The 14887-nt window shown below is 42.0% G+C and overlaps 1 protein-coding gene across 1 annotated transcript in view; it reads left to right on the top strand.

Annotated features, from left to right (window-relative positions):
• Positions 1-14887, top strand: part of ATP2B2 (ATPase plasma membrane Ca2+ transporting 2) — a 325928-nt gene that overhangs the window by 102223 nt on the left and 208818 nt on the right. The window lies entirely within an intron of this gene.

Genomic DNA, 14887 nt, shown 5'->3' with positions numbered 1-14887 from the left:
CTGTTGGGGATTCTAACAAGAATTATGAATAGAAAAAGATATGCCCAGTTATAATTGGATTTCATTCCTCTTACATGTGGTTAGGAAAGCAGGGTCAGACTTAAGACACGATCCTAAGCAATTCTACTCAGAAGCAAGTCCCATTTTATTTAATCAGCCTTGCTCCCAGGAAAGTGTTTTTAGGATTGCAGCCTAATAAAAAGAAAATGTGTGTGAATCAACAGATTTTGTTTATTGTGATACTGCAGAAGTATTTGTGTAATTAGTGATTTTCTGAAGTACTGTAGAAACAACTTTAATAATAATATGCAGTATGAATTGAATAGATGCAAACCTCTTGTGGTCCAATCCACAATTCATGCAAATTTACTTAGAACAATGAGTCCTATTGTGTTTATTCTCTGGCTGTACACAGAATTGCAGCAAAAAGAGAAGGATGTTTAATAATAATTTTGACAAAGAATTTTTTTAAAAAATTCTTTGCGAGATAAAGCTACTGACTGCATCATTACTGAAATGTAATTAATGCTGAAAATTTTTAAAACTGAAGTGCCTATTGTTTATATTTTGTAACTTCACTGTAACAACTTGAACACAGGGAAAATCACCTCTGCATCAGAAATGGCTTTGCGGCACATGAATTTTATTCTGCATGAAGGATTTTCATTTCATTTCATTATTCAGCTTATAACCTGCCCTCCCCCGTAGAGCTCAGGGCGGCGAACAACAATAAAATAAATAATAAACATCATGGATCATAGTCAATCAACAAAACATCAATAGACATAACATTACAAAATAGTAAGAACATCAGTAAACATAAGCAATATACGCAGCAAATAACAATAATCATAACATTTTACATGGCAAAAATATCATAAACATAACATCACTAATAAAACATCAATAAACAGCATAAAAACATGAAATGTGACAGTATAAACAACAAGATAACAATTGTCATAACAGTACACCTGGCAAAAGATATCAATAAACATCACATAACAGCATAATAATACCATCATTTACAAAAAACATCCAATAACCATAACCTAATAAATAGTCTAAATAAGCACAGATGGCGACTTTCTCTTCTATAGTGAAGACTACAAAACAAATAACCTAGTACTAATAGTCTAAGCAGTTCAAAGCATTGATAGGGTAATGACCAAGCCTAGCACTAACTTAAAGTAATATCAAGCCTAATACAAACCGACTGCACCTAATACTAACTCTATAAACTTGCTACCTAAAAGTACAACAAATGAACTAACACCATCAATTTCTCCAATAGCTGTTAACATAAATTCCCCACCCCCAGTCAACATCTTCAGTAGTAACAGTGCAAACCCTGATTCTCAGTGGGGAATAGCATTCCATCTGGGTGGGGCACCGCCGCCATGTTCTTGTCGAGGCACATCCAGCTTCAGCTGTCGAGTGTGAGTCATCTGTGCGTTCTGTGGGAGCCCCTGCCACTGGCCCCCACTGCCATCTGGGGACCTCCAGCAATGAACAAATACACCCCTTCCTAGCATTCTCGCTGCTGGCAGGCTGCTGCTGCTGCTGGCTCCACGAGCCCAAATGCATTCGCTCGAAGGCCTGCATCATGCAGGCATGCCCAGCCGGTCGTTGCCCGGGTGCTTCAGCCAGTCGTTGTTGTTGTTGAGGGGCCACTGCCACTGACCCCCTGCACACAGGCTACCCAGGAGGAAGCTCAGAGGGAGCCCATCACTTGCTGAAACGTTGCTCACCGGATTGAAAAAGCAGGCCAGTAGCAGACGAGCACAGACAAAGGGCAAATGGAGAAGCATGCTTGTAAGTCCTCCGTGTTTCCACATCTCCATTCCCTTCACACTTCAGTCAGCTAACGAACATTAGCACTAGCACTAACAAGTCCTGAAAGGTAGCAAAATAAACACCTCTATGCCTCCTAGATCATACATTAATTTAACTGCCAGAGCTCCAAATTATTGCTCTGCTCTGGGCACCATCTTGATCTTCGCTGGCTCTCCCTCCCCACCAGGTGAGATGTGGGATAGTATTATTCAACCAGCAGGAATTTTAACTGTATTTACCGGTATATCCCAGTGTTTTTGTAAGGAGCTCAGTGTCGCAAATCTGGTTCTTTTTTCTCTATTTTACCCTCACTATGATGCTGTGAGGGAGTTCAGGTTGAGAGAGAATACTTGGTCTAAGATCACTCAGTAAACTTTTAACGGTCAAGTGAAGATTTGAACCCAAGTCTTTCAGATTCTAGTTCAACATCTTCCCACTACATTGTACCATAGTGTGCACTGAATATAGTGTTCAGTGCTACATGGAAATATCCAAACACCATGTATAGCAAATCCACTGCTACAGGTTTTTTTCTTCAATTGCGTGATCTTATGGCACTTGACAACACAGTCATAGCCCAGTTTCAGAAGAATTCTGTATTGCATTATTTACAGACAAGGTAATAATGAAGAAACATAATCCTGCTTAACAGAGCAGGCTATTCAGGTTCAGGTTAGTCTGTTATAGCTTGTAGTTCAAAAGTAATCTGCATTTGAGGTAAGGGCCTTGAATCTTGTATGTATTATTAATCTTTGGGGTGTTATGGTAATGCTAGTGGAATTCCAAAATAGCCTTAAATAATTATGGATGCCTCAGACTTTGCGGTAAATATATTTGGCAGGCAAGCATTGTGGTAAATGTATTTGGCAGGCTTATTTGACATCCATGATCACCCATGTGTCAAACTTTCTTTGAAACACCCCCCTCCCTTACTCACTCAGAGGCCCTACCACTTTCCACAATCTTTGTCATACAGGTGCAGGGAAATAGATAGCCAGGGAGTCTCAATTCACCACCCGTCTTGCTCTTTCACATGTTAGGTCTTCGGTCGTTCACAGAGACACCACCAGACAGAGAGAGGCCAGTCCTCTTTAACAGTCACCCTCACTCAAGCACTTCACAGAGTTTTTGGGATTGGGACTTAAATTCTACTTTTAGTCTCATGCCTCTGCCATTTACTCATATTTACTGAGCCCTTCGAGGGAGGGCGGTCTATAAACCCAATAATAATAATAATAATAATAATAATAATAATAATAATAATAATAATAATAATAATAATAATAATAATAATAATAATAATAATAATAATAATAATATAAATTCACATAGACTGAGATCTTAGTATGTGTGTTTTTTTCCTTAGACTATAAAACACATCAAGTCCACAGTATTGAATAAGAAGTTAATTTTTCTTTAAGACTTAAGCACAACATTACAGTGTCTCGGGCATTTTGTAGACTTCAATCATATCCCCCCTCAGCCGCCTCCTCTCCAAACTAAAGAGTCCCAAACGCTGCAGCCTCTCCTCATAGGGAAGGTGCTCCAGTCCCTCAATCATCCTTGTTGCCCTTCTCTGCACTTCTTCTATCTCCTCAATATCCTTTTTGAGATGCGGCGACCAGAACTGGACACAGTACTCCAAGTGCGGTCGCACCACTGCTTTATATAAGGGCATGACAATCTTTGCAGTTTTATTATCAATTCCTTTTCTAATGATCCCCAGCATAGAGTTTGCCTTTTTCACATCTGCCATGCATTGAGTTGACATTCCCATGGAACTATCAACTAAGACGCCTAAATCCCTTTCCTGGTCTGTGACTGATAGCACTGACCCCTGTAGGGTGTATGTGAAGTTTGGATTTTTTGCCCCTATGTGCATCACTTTACATTTTGCTACATTGAACTGGATTTGCCATTTCTGAGCCCACTCACCTAATTTATCAAGGTCCGCTTGGAGCTCTTCGCAATCCTTTGTGGTTCTCACCACCCTACATAATTTGGTATCATCTGCAAACTTGGCCACCACGCTACCCACCCCTACTTCCAGGTCATTTATGAATAGGTTAAAGAGCACTGGTCCCAAAACGGATCCTTGGGGGACACCACTCCCGACATCTCTCCATTGTGAGAACTTCCCATTTACACCCACTCTTTGTTTCCTGTTTCTCAACCAGTTTTTAATCCATAGGAGGACTTCCCCTCTTATTCCTTCATTGCTGAGTTTTCTCAACAGTCTCTGGTGAGGAACTTTGTCAAAAGCCTTTTGGAAATCCAAGTAGACAATGTCCACCGGTTCACCCCTGTCCTACACATTGTTTCCCCAGTCCTACACATTGTTTCCCCAGTCCTACATATTAAGCCTGCTGGGTGACCTTGAACGAGTCACAGTTCTCAGAACTGTCTTAGGCCCACCTACCCCACAAGGTGTTTGTTGTGGGGAGAGGAAGGGAAGGCATATGTAAGCTGTGCAGAGACTCCTAAAGGTTGAGAAAAGTGGCATATAAATCCAGACTCTGTTTCTTTCCTTCTTTTTAAATTGTCAACCTCTCACCAAAATTCCATCAGCTCCCACTGGTCGCTGTAAGGGTGGGTGGAACCTAATATGTGTGTTTGCCTGCTGCCTACTTCAAAGAAATGTTGAACAGGTTTGCTGCTACACACTAGCTGTGTAGAGTTCCATCTGGTTGTAGTGGTGAAGATTCATTTCCTTTCATGTGGTGGCTTTTGTATCTATGTAATAGGTGAAATGATTCAGCCCAAGATCATGGATAATCAGTTAAGGTACTTAACTGATGTAAGAGAAGAACTATGCCTGTAAGACTGTGTGAAAATGCACACTTGGACATAATTTTGATCACATTGACTTATACGAATGATACACTGACTTATACAAACTATTGTAAAAATAGTTTCTTAATAATCACTGATTTGCTTACTGTTTATTTCTGCAATTAGCTACCATGCCATGTGCAGTAGCGACAGTTCTTTGGGGAAGAGAAAAAGTTGGGTTACCATTGAACTGCATGAGAATGTCCTGTTCTGAAAAGTAAGCCAACCAACAGTCTTTGCTTCTGGGGGCGGTGGGTGGGGGTGCATTGAGAGAGTTCAGAGATAACTCAGCCAGCAGGTTTCATGTTCAGGTGCGGAGAAACAAAATACCGTATATACTCACGTATAAGTCGACTTTTTCTGCATTTTTTTTGTGCTGAAAAAGCCCCCCTCGACTTATATGCGAGTGAGGGTCCCACTTACCAGAAATTCTTGTGTGGCGTTCCCCCTCTCCCATCTTTGCTCTCTCCTGTCTTCTTCTCTGCTGCCCCCCTTTCAGCCGTTTTCTCTGCCACCTCCTCTGCTTTGCTGTCTCCTGCCTTCTTCTGTGCCACCCCATTTCAGCCATTTCTCTGCTGCTTCCTCTGCTCTCTCTTGCCTTCTTCTCTGCTGTCCCCTTTCAGCCGTTTTCTCTGCTACCTCCTCTGCTTTGCTCTCTCCTGCCTTCTTCTTTGCCGTCCCCCTTTTAGCCGTTTTCTCTGCCGCCTCCTCTGCTTCGTTCTCTTCTGCCTTCTTCTCTGCCGCCCCCCTTTCAGCCGTTTTCTCTGCCGCCTCCTCTGCTTCGCTCTCTCCTGCCCTCTTCTTTGCTGCCCCCCTTTCAGCCGTTTTCTCTGCCGCTTCCTCTGCTTCGCTCTCTCCTGCCTTCTTCTCTGCCGTCCCTTTCAGCGGTTTTCTCTGCCGCTTCCTCTGCTTCGCTCTCTCCTGCCTTCTTCTCTGCTGTCCCTTTCAGCGGTTTTCTCTGCCGCCTCCTCTTCTTCGCTCTCTCCTGCCTTCTTCTCTGCCGTCCCCTTCAGCCATTTTCATTGCCGCCTCTACTGCTTCGCTCTCTCCTGCCTTCTTCTCTGCCGCCCCCTTCAGTCATTTTCTCTGCCACCTCCTCTGCTTCGCTCTCTCCTGCCTTCTTCTCTGCCGCCCCCTTTCAGCCATTTTCTCTGCCACCTCCTCTGCTTCGCTCTCTCCTGCCTTCTTCTCTGCTGTCCCCTTCAGCTGTTTTCTCTGCTTTCTCCTCTGCTTTGCTGTCTCCTGCCTTCTTCTCTGATGGCCCCCTTTCAGCTTCTTTCTCTGCCTCGTTCTCATCTGCCTTCTCGTCCACCACCACCTCCCATCCCATCCACCCTCCACGGCCCCCAGGATGATACCTTGAGATTTTGGTGGCAGTAGCATTAACAATACGACCTCTGCAGGCCAAAATGTGAAAAATACCAAAAAATACAGAAAAAGCAGAATACCTTGCTTTCGGATTCGTTCATATTTGTGCAGGACATAGTCAGCTGATTCTTGCCCGAATATGCCTGAATTCGCCCAGATTCGGGCTGAATCTGGTATTTGTTTTACCTGAATCTCCAAGCCTAGACAGAACCAAGAATCAATTGATAGCTTATTGGTGATTTGAAGAAGGCCAAAAAGGGTGGGGTGGGGGCATAACGTCCAGTGGGGAATGGTAAATAATTGTGGCATAACCTCCAGTGGGGAATAGTAAATAATTGTGGATCCAATGTATTTTTAAACATTTGAATGAGATTTTATTTATGTATGAGTTATTTATTTGGTGCATTTTTATTCCACTGTTCCTCTAAAGATCTTAGAGTGAATTTTATTGTCACAAGAACTTCATGAGGTTAGGTATGCTGAGGTAGAATGCCTGGCCCGGTGTAACACCCAAGACATTTCATGGAGGAGATCTGAACCTTGATTTGTCCAATTCTCTTACCAGCTGAGAGTCCTTAATTGGGAATGTGGCAAACAACACCTGTCTTCTTTTCGTACTGTTACTCCATTTCTGTAGCAGAATTAATCCTCTTTTTATTTATTTGACTATTAAAATATGTGCCTCATGGTGGCTTACAAATGACAGTTGAAAGTATCACAATTTAAAACCAATAAAATAAAATCCCAAATGATCACCCTCCCCACAAAAGTTACCCCATTAAAAGTCTCTAGATCACAAAGCACCTTCAATAGAACCCCCAAACCGACCGACAGCCAGTGTAGCTGATTTAAGACTGGAAAAATACGTTCTTATCAGCTAACTCCAGAAAATAATCAAACTGATGTATTCTGAACCAGCTGCATTTTCTGGGTGGTTTTCAAGGGCAGACTAGCATATAGTGCATTTCAGCTGTCCAACTATCTCAGGGGTAGGAAACCTGCGGCTCTCCAGATGTTCAGGAACTACAATTCCCATCAGCCCCTGCCAGCATGGCCAATTGGCCATGCTGACAGGGGCTGATGGGAATTGTAGTTCCTGAACATCTGGAGAGCCGCAGGTTCCCTACCCCTGAACTATCTATATATATAAAAAACTAAACGTGTGTTTGTCCCTGATGGTCTCCCTCAGAAGCTGCTGGACGGATCGCCCCCAAATTTTCACAGGATGTCCCTCCCTGTTCTGGGCAGGTAATCAGACCTTCAAATCACCAAAAGTCCATACCTGAGCCAGGTAAAATGTCTTTTTCCTGGCACACCAGGCCATGAAGCTGTTTGTGTTTAATTGTCACCCTTAGAATGTTCGTGCAGCATGTCTGTGGTCTGAGGGCTTGGTATGCCCGTAGAATGTTTGTGCAGATGGCCAGAAATGAGCATTGAAAACAGTAAATAGGTAATACTGGTAAGTAATACGAGTGGAAATGAAACACATACACACTTTGCCGTGTGAGACGTCAGGTAGGGTCCCCCCCCTCACACGCAGGTAACTTTCACTCTCTGTGCCTCACCCACTGCTACCGCACAACGCACATACTCTCATACACATCCAGCTCATCCTCACACACCTCACTCTGCCCTCCCTCACATCCAACAACCACTTACCCACTTCCTCACCCATATTTGCCACAGCTCTCTTTTACTAAAAGTGAGCTGGAGTTTGCCTTTTCCTTATAAGAAAATCCGCGGGGTGGGGGTGAACCGACACTACTGGCTCCGCTTCTTTTGCACATGGCCCTTTAAGAACCCAGGGAGCTGGCCTCGATCTGAGTGCCTCGCCACCCTGCCTCTGCTGCCTGACTGGGATAGCCTCCTTGCCCCAGTTCTGCCTTACCCAAGCCAGGACTGTGCGTGTCAACCAGCCTCATGAACAGAGGGATTCGCACTTTGGACAGTTCCGTTGAGGAATTGAAAGAGTTACCGTATACTAAAAAAACAAGACAGCACCACATAATGATGTGCATTGAAAAGGGAAAGAGGGATTCCATTTGACCACCCCAAATGGCTATGCTGGGGATCATTGGACCTGCATGGACATCTGTGTGGGTTGCAGACTGTGATGAGAAGGACATTTGCCACAGCAACGCGTGGCCGGGCCTGCTAGTGAAGTTACAAAAACAAACACCAGCATTGCCAGATCAGCTGAACTGAAAAAGGGAAAACGGGTCCAACTGTTTTGAAACTCTTTAGTTCCTATGATCCTGAAAGCCACTTGTTTTCCCAGGGAAGAGAGCCATAAAATTCACTAAGGTGGAATCCCCACTGGAAAACTAAACTGGATACATCCCAGTTCCAAAAGAAACAGCACCCTTTTCATCATGGTTTCTCCCTCCTCACTGCAGCATGTGTCTAATGAGACCTTAATGTCTATCGCAGTTTCAAGCAATGTAAACACTCCCCATGAACATGCAATCTGCTCATCGGGTCTGTTATTCCTCATCCTGATTGGCTGTTGTATTATGTTGGGGCAGGAACTTTTTTAAAAAACTTTTTTTTCGCCCCAGCAACGTCATTTCGTAGACACAGAGGTAGAATTTCCCCACTTGTGCGTTTGAGCAACTTTCTTCTGATTGGCTATTGTTTTGGAGCGTGAACGACACACCCCCTTTGTCTTGTTTTTCGCACGCAGCTACGTAGATGTGCGGCTTCACCATTCCAACACTTTACCTGCGCAGCTTTGTTGGCACAGAAGGCTAATTGCAGTTTACACAGTTTGCACATAAGCGTTTCCACATGTCTACATAGCCTTGACCGGCACAGAACAACAACAAAAAAAGCTGCGTGCGCTTTGCGCACAACCTACTGCGCTCTGATTGACTGGAAGGCTACACATCGCTCCCTATGGTGGGAAAAATAAACCTTCTCTTTCCCCTGAACCTCCCCACCGAACTGGCATCAGCACGAGTTTTTCAAAAAGCTGCACTTCCATGTAGTTGCACTTTCTGAAAAAACACGTGATAAGGGGGAGAGTGCGAGCCAGAACTGGGATGAAGCCATGTTCGACACTTAAACAGTGGGGAGTCCTTGCTTAAACCGTGATTTTTTATGTGAGTATCACATAATAAATTGACCATGGGAAATCGACCTAAGAGGTCAGAGAGCAGACATGTATTTCTGCAGAGAGACAACCATTTGCTCTACCTGCCAGGGAGGATAGGATGTTGAGTATATATAGGCAGCTAAGTTTAAATGCAATAAAGCATCACTGCTTCAATAGTGGGTAAATTGCTTTTTGCTTGTTAGCTCATGTAACTTAAAAGTAAAGCTTCAATTATGTTTCTAACAATTAAGTTGGCAATTGTGTGAATGAAGTTCCCATTGAGGAAATAACCGTCTTAACAAATTGCTGTTTAAAAAAGTATTAGGATGGACCACATTTCTGTATAAGTGTACATTAGTGATAACGAGTCTTCTTCAAAGTAGATTCATAATGTGGAATGAAAACCCTTGTGCACTTTTCCCAGCTGTGTCATGCCTTTTTAAAAATGTAGCAATTAGAAGCGTACACGGTATTCCAAATGAAGCTGCACCAGAGATATATTCAAGAACATTACCATAGTGGTTGCTTTATTTTAAATGCTTTTCCTGATAATCCCTGTAATGGAGTTCACCTATTTTACTGCAGCCACAACCCAAGCCAGTTTTTTAAAGGAACTATTTCTTTATTTCACTACAACCCCAAGATTTCTCTCTCTTTCAGTGCCTGCCAGTTGAGATGCCATTAACCACCATCTTGCGCTTACCTAAATTGAACAGTGTGCTTTACTTTCACTATATCATGACATCTTTGAACCCTGACTGTCTTGCACATACACCCTAGCAGTAAAGCCCATGTGGCATACTGAGAATTTTTTCATAAGCCTTTTAAATATAAATGGGTTAATATTTTCTTTGGCAGTATAAGACCACACACCAATGAAGTTTCTTTAAGGAAACTGTGTTTCTTTCCTGAAAAGAAAAGGGAAATGGAGGGAAGGAGAAACTACAAAATGTCTCTTCCCTTGTTACATGAGACAGCCAGAAGTTCTCTAATGTGAATGTTTATTTATTTATGTAATGATTTGGAATGGTTTCTTCCTATTCAGTTATTATCTTACTTGCCTCTGCCTGTGTAGTATTTTCAAAAGTGAATGCTTTCAAAAACAAACTTCTGGTGCCATTTGGGTAGGTGGGATGTATTCTGTTCCTTATTGTTGGATTGTGTTTATCTTTGGATTTCTGAAATTGCTGGGAAACCTTCTGGTGTTTATTATTAAAAAGCACTTTGGGGCTCACGGTGCTTCACATGTATTTTCTCAGTCTCAGCAGTTTGGTAAGTCGAGATACTGTGTTAAAGGTAGCATCTGATTCTAATGCAGACGCTGGTGTTCTACTGGTGTAGACAAGTATTGCCAGTCCTCAGTTTTATCTGATTTAATTGCCATTGGGGAACAAAGTGTTAGCTGCTGGTTGTGTAAAATTTTGCACATGCTGCATATGGAGAAAATGGATGCATGTATTACATAAGGTCACAGATTTGAGTACAAGACAAAAATAGCTGCACAAACTCCCAAGGCTTTTTCCCATCTTGGCAATGAGTCAGGAAAAGTCTATTCATGTAGAAGTTAAATTGATAGGGTTTGAAACCTTGTGTCAGTTTCACCTCTTCATTTACACATCAACCAGAATGACTAGCCAGATCAGCTGCTGTTTACTTACACAGAGCTGACTGGACTCTCCCTACATCCACTGCTGTCTTCTAGCACTTGCTGGTAAGAAAGGGAATTCTTCTTCCCTTTGGTCATCCTGCATTGGAGGCAGAGAGTCATGAACAGTTAATTGCTGCTGTAGCTGCTGCTGGGTTTAAAGGAAGAGGAAATTGTTTGTGATGCATTTCTGCACCAAGAATGTGCTTCACTAGGAGCAACACAGCGATGGTGGGAAGTCTCATGCTGATCTCTACTGGTTTAGACAGCATACTGAATTAATTCAATTGGCACAAAGGAAATAGCAATCATTGCATGAAATTCCTGAACTCAACAGTACCTTTTTCTTTTGATCCCCTTTACTCCCATTTGTGCATTTAGTGCTACGGACCAGTTGCCCATGATAGAATCTGCTTTCTGAACTAACCCAAATAGTCATCTCAGAAAAATCATGCTGGAAGTAAAATTCAGCCAGGAGCTCTTGGGTACTATAACTCACACATTTATTGGCTTCTATTAAATTCCCTACTGTGTACAAATTGAGATGTTTTTGGAAAGGAGAAAAATGGAACCAACTACAGCCATAAATTAAAAAGGTTGTTTCAAAAACTTTCATAGTTTTCAGTGCCTAGGAATCATGCATTTACTGCCTTTTCCCTTATGTTTTTCCCAAGAAAAGTCACATAGTGCAGTATGTACTGTGTTGTTTCATATTCCTTGGTCTTGATATACTCCCTGAATGCTAACAGTGAACTACAGAAACAACTTGTCCCTTTCCCCCCATTGTTTTATTAACCTCTTGAGTTTGCAAGTTCTCTCTGCACAAACATATTCTGAGAGAGAGGTGACCTGTTCTTTGATTTAATTGTGTGCATTTGAAGCAGATCAAAGAACAGTGTGCCTTGCTGCTCAGTTCAGACCAAAATATTCTAGCTTTAGGGGCAGGGGAACCAGCATGGGAAGGAAGAATAAGAAAAAATGCATGTGCACCGTCACATAATAGCTGTATTGGGGATGAAATGTATTTGTTTCAGGGGACTGCAGATTTCCCAAGGCCTACCACACATTTTTCATCAATAGATTGATGACTCTAGGGAAAGACATAGGGGAGTCAATTAAGAAAATGTTGCTTCTGTATGTATCACTTTCCTTTTTGCAATTAAATGCAAGACAGCCCTTGGAAGAGTTGACAAATATGTCTGTAGCCCAAAACAATAAAGAATCCATACTACCAAAATAAAATTTTATCTCATAAAAGAGTTTGCAATTCTTGACCTAAAAGGGAACTTTTCTAATCAATTTCTGTGCAAATGGAATATAATATTGTATTTAACCCATGTTAGCTTGTATCTTAAAAATGAACAAAAAAATCTGGCAGCTTCCTGATGTATCCTGGGCATGTATTAGTAGGAAGTACTGACTACTAATAGTTTGTTTTTGACAAAGGCAATAATCCTGCATAGCATGAGTGGCACAGAAGCATGAGTGAAGCCAGATGTGTATTTGCAACTGACCATCCTTAGAAATTTGCCTTGTTGACAATCCTTGTTGAAATTTGCCTTCAGTTACATTCTATACATGTCCTAAACTCTGAAAATTAAATGGTGTATTTCCAAATGAATGTTGCTGTACAACCATGTTCTCATAAGACATTGTATGAAGAAAAATATACACATTGTGCTTTGGTTGATGTAGTGTGTTGACTTTAATGAGTCGTGCACAGAGCTGTTTGTATTTTGTTTGAATGGGTTATTCAGGCCTTTTGCTCTCATGTGTCTGGAATGTCTTGTTTGACTGTGAAATACCAGATAGCAGAAAAAGATATCTTATCCTGTGCATTAGTGGAATAGAAAACATTAATATACTTTATTTTCATGCAGACTTCCACTTACCCAGTTATGGCTAAATGCTGCAATAAAAGAGGGAAAGTAGCAGAAGAGTCTTTGTAACAATATTTATGGCATATGAATGTTAAACAGGGATTTAATGAGATTCTAAGCTTCTCTGATTCAGCAAGTGTTTGAAATGATTAATATCAGCAAGTGTTTAAAATAATTAAAAATAGCTTTTCCTTGTGCAAGTAACTGTTTTAGTATTAGCAATGTACAGAGGCCTCTTAAGGGCAAATCAAGTTTTTTCCTCCTCCATAGATGCTATTTTTAATTCCTGATGTTAATCCTGTTTAACGATGACATCAAAATGTGGCATGTTTTATGATGAGATGCTAGCAGTTCTGCACATTGTTCTAGTTTTCCAGAGGACCTGCTTCTGCTATCAGTGTTGAGTGCCTAACAGTGTAAAATGACTGAAAAGACAAATCTATTTCTGTTTGCGGCACCATAGTAGCAACATCTCTCTTGCAATTTCTTATTCAGCTGTTTTCCCCCTTGTAGGCATTCTATGCTTAGCAGCTGCCATGGCTAAAGTGAAGAAGTAATGGGATACAGATAGTATGCTAATACAACATTTGAAAGTGTGGCTACTTCATTATTAAATTACCTGCTTAGAGTAAATGCCCTGGTACAGAACTCTGCTGGCAGTAGCAATCACATGTAAGCAGTTATGACCGAAGGCCTGTCTGATCTTGATAAGCCCACCTCACCTCACCTTTTGATCAGCTGACTTTCTGAGCTGCCATGTGCTTAACTTACTAGAATTCTTTTAAGAAGAAGAAGAAGAGTTTGGATTTATATCACACCTTTCTCTCCTGTAAGGAGACTCAAGGTGGCTTACAAGCTCCTTTCCCTTCCTCTCCCCACAACAGACACCTTGTGAGGTAGGTGGGGCTGAGAGAGTTCCAAAGAACTGTGACTAGCCCAAGGTCACCCAGTGAGAAAGTAGGAGTGTGAAACACATCTGGTTCCCCAGATAAACCTCTGCCACTCAGGTGGAGGAGTGGAGAATCAAACCCAGTTCTCCAGATTAGAATCCACCTGCTCTTAACCACTATACCACACTGGCTTTAAGAACCTTCAGTTTCTGCTTCAGGGCATCCCAATATATTTGTCCATGAAATACTGAGTAACTGACATGAAATACTGTGTATGAGGAGGGAGGGACGAATTGGGACAAAGTAAGGCTCAATTCAAAGTGATACAAGGTGTGTCTCATGAATATGAATATAAAATACAGTTAAATGATCCAAGATCTAATCAGCATGGGAATGAACCACAGTTATCAGGCTTAGCACAATGAATAACATACAAAACTGAAAGTATAACATTATTTTCACAGAGTGATTCCACATGAGCTGTTATCCCACATGGAATACAGGAAGCCCCCAAATTAAAAGGGAACATACACAAGATTATGACTGCAAACATTTCATGGCATTCCATTCCATTCCATAGTCAGACAGTACTGGATATCTGATTAGCAGCTGTATTGTTCTGTAGCAAGAGGCTGTTGTTAACATGAAATCCAACTATTTCTCAAAAGATTTCATGCATACCACTGCACTTCATCAGAACCTTCAGAGCCATGAATTCTTCGAAAGAATCTTTTTACTTACACAGTTATGGACTGACTCTGCTAACTTGCTACAAGGCTATCTGACTATGGGGAATGCCATGACTGGGACATATGTAAGGGGGGTGTTTCTCGGGTTCAACCCCCCCATTTCATGTCCGAAGCTCCACCCCCCATTTGTGGGTTTTTGCATTTTAAAGTGTTTTTTTTGTTTTTGGCCTGCAGGGGGCGCATTTTTAGGCTAACGGCACCAAAATTTCAGGCTATCATCAGGTGTCACTCCTGATGATACCAGCCAAGTTTGGTGAATTTTTGTTCAGGGGGTCCAAAGTTATGGACCCCCAAAAGGGGTGCCCCCATCCACCATTGTTTCCAATGGGAGCTAATAGTAGATGAGGCTACCCTTTTGAGGGTCCATATCTTTGGACCTCCTGAATCAAACTTCACTAAACCTAGGTGGTATCATCAGAATAGTCTGCTTCTGATACCACCCAGGTTTGGTGAAGGTTGGTTCAGGGGGTCCAAAGTTACAGACTCCCAAAGGGTGTGCCTCCATCCCCCATTGTTTCCAATGAAAGCTAATAGGAGATGGGGCTACACATTTGAGAGTCCATAACTTTGGACCCCCTGAAACAAACTTCACC

The sequence above is a fragment of the Sphaerodactylus townsendi genome, linkage group LG03 (genome assembly GCF_021028975.2).
Source record: "Sphaerodactylus townsendi isolate TG3544 linkage group LG03, MPM_Stown_v2.3, whole genome shotgun sequence".
Taxonomy (NCBI): Eukaryota; Metazoa; Chordata; class Lepidosauria; order Squamata; family Sphaerodactylidae; genus Sphaerodactylus; species Sphaerodactylus townsendi.
This window is presented reverse-complemented; position numbering and strand designations above follow the sequence as displayed.